Source organism: Belonocnema kinseyi, chromosome 2, assembly GCF_010883055.1.
Source record: "Belonocnema kinseyi isolate 2016_QV_RU_SX_M_011 chromosome 2, B_treatae_v1, whole genome shotgun sequence".
Taxonomy (NCBI): Eukaryota; Metazoa; Arthropoda; class Insecta; order Hymenoptera; family Cynipidae; genus Belonocnema; species Belonocnema kinseyi.
In genome coordinates this window covers 69,539,395-69,542,237 of record NC_046658.1, presented here as the reverse complement: position 1 = coordinate 69,542,237, position 2,843 = coordinate 69,539,395, and the positions used below count along the sequence as shown (strand labels likewise).

The window sequence follows — 2,843 nt, the reverse complement described above, 5'->3', positions numbered from 1 at the left end:
CCCCCTTCCACGAGACGTTGAAAATTCAAAGAGAATATTATTAACAACAAAAATAAATTTTGCAAACAATTATTTTTGTTGACATTAATTACACTGTAAAAAAAGATTAGTGTAAAATTACAAAGTTTCGGGAAATTAAATATTGTATCATTGTAAATATCACACACTCCATTGTGTGATTTTCCAAATTATGTGAAATTACATCCTCTAGCGATGTAATAAAAGGACCCTCGAACAGCAGTGTGATATTACACACTCGATAAAAATAAAATTACACATTCCCTCGTACGAACTTTACATTCATAAGGGGAAATTCAGTCGCAGCGTGTAAAAATACAATGCGTCGGTAAAATCACTTTCCTGTGATTGAAAATTAAATCGAGATTTTTTTATTTTATCAAAGATCTTTAATTTAACCCTGGCGGAAACTGTAAAATTTTTGATTTATAATTAACTTGAAATTTAGAATAATTAATCAAATAATATTTGAATACGAAAGCGTCTCTCGTGTTCGTTGTTTATCGATGCCTTCATTCTTCAATTTTGGAGCATTTTTATTTTTAATGCGAGGAAATCGACAGCTATGTTCAACTTTTTTGACAGCTTTCACACAAAGTAGACTGAATCCAAGCTATTCCTATTTTGCCTTTTACGTTTTCTGCTATTGGAGCGGAAAAAATGCGGTTATTCAAAACGTATATTTCATATATATTTTTATGGAATATTTAAACATCAAAAAAATACCCATAGTATCTTATGTGTTTTAGGTAAGCGGTAACGTGTCCGGCTTGTGTTTCTTCAATCTTCAATCGAGAGAGTCCTTTTATTTACATCCACCAGAGATGTAAAATTCAATAGATTTTTTTTACAGTGTGGGTATTACCTCGCTATGGCTATGGCTAATTGTGAAGATAAATGTTGAGTTTCAATTTGATTCAGCTAATACTGAGGATTCTGAATAAAATGTAATAAAACGTCTTTTTTCTTATTAGAAATAAGTATTAAACTTAATAAGGCTTTCGCCTCCTCTAAATATCAATTAAAAAAAAAATATTTATTTTTTGTGGATTCCAAGAAATTTTCGGGCGTTATTTACAAAAATACAAAGAAAATGTTTTTGAACCACCCTATTATATAGATTCAAATTGATCAAATATCTAGTTTACAACGAGGTTTATTGATTGAAAGTGTATAATTTTTTCCTCAGTGTTGTGTAGGCAAAAAATGTAGGTCGGATTCAAATTTAGCTCTTTAGAAATGAAAAAATTTGGAAATGAAACTTTGGAAAAACATTGGAAATAGAACCTCCCGTTAAATGGAAACCTAAATCATATTTTACTGTCTAGTGTTTTAATTAAGTTTTTGTATCCAAAATTAAAAAGGTACAAATCTGGATAAAAATTGTTTTCATTTTTTTCTTTCGTGTTTAAACATATTGAAAACATGTTAGTAAATAAAAATTAAAAATGGATTCAATACAAGTAATAGATAAAAAAGGTAAGACTTTTATTTAAATAAAATTTTATAAAATAACTGAGATAAAAATGGTCCCAGAATTTGGAATATCTAGGTAAGGATATATAAATAAGAACGTGCAACAAAACTGCAGACACTTCACTCTGACATAAGACCAGAGAGAACCATACGACTATTTTTGGATAGTTTTAATAGGCAGAGTTAACTGTTAACTACATTTTACGAACAATTTCAGTTGTATGAAATTTATAGTGCTTCACGGATGTAGCAGATAAGCGATAAAAAAATAGTAGTTTATTTAAGCACAAGAAGATTCAAAGTCATAAATTAACGCATAAGAAAAAATAAAGAAAAATTTCTGTAAAAGAATTATCAACATATACATTGCAATATGCTCGTTGAATAATCTTAACTATAATTATAATAACTATAACGTACACGAGAAGGACCTCATGAACTTGATACGTATCTTTTTTTCAATGAAAGTGCGTAAAGACCCAAAGTAAAATTTGAAATAAAAAAAAAAGTTTTCTTTCCATAAGGTAAAAAGTAAAAGAACTACAAATCTTTCATGAAACCAGTTTTATTTAGAATGAAGATTATATGGATTATAAGTGCCATTTTTTAAAAGTTTTTCAACTTTAACTTTAAAAATTTAATTTAAAAAAAAAGATAAAATTAAAAAAAAAATAACAAACTTGAAAAAATATTAACATTAATTAACCGTTAAATTAAAGACAGCGAGTAATGAAATTCGTATCAATCGAATCTGTAAATATTTAACTTGGAAGCGAGCCAAACATGGAAGCTTTGAATTTCAGTAGCAAACAATTTTCAAAATAATTTCTTAATTAAACATGACATTATATGTATAAAAATGTTTCATTCTTTTTTTTAAACTTCTTTATTATATTTATATTTTTTATAGGCAAGTAGAGCTACTTTTTTATTTTGCGAAAGTGTCTGGAATTTTTTCTTCATTTTCATTCGAAATTCTAATTATTTAAAACTCAATTTTAATTTTAAAAAAGCCTTTTCGAAAGCACTTGAAATTTCAAGTTTTCTAATTTATTTTATTTAATTTTGAAACGCAAAAATTAAAATACAATTTTAAGTTTGAATTTTTTCTCCTGATTGTTCAAATTTTAAAACATCATAATTTTTCATTCATTTAAATCTCAACACTCTATGTGAAACGTAAACAGTGAGGGCCGCCTGACTCGTTTCCAATTCGAATTGGTGAGAGTTTGGTGCATTTAAAAATGTATGTTATATATACATATGTATATATAACATACATTTTTAAATGCACCAAACTCTCGCTTTCAGTCACCCCGTTCTCGGCCTTCCTAGAACAGCAGCTGGCT

The 2,843-nt window shown here is 27.5% G+C and overlaps 1 protein-coding gene across 2 annotated transcripts in view; it reads right to left on the bottom strand.

The window, feature by feature from the left end:
- Window positions 1-2,843, bottom strand: part of LOC117168466 (probable beta-hexosaminidase fdl) — a 92,681-nt gene that overhangs the window by 62,329 nt on the left and 27,509 nt on the right. The window lies entirely within an intron of this gene.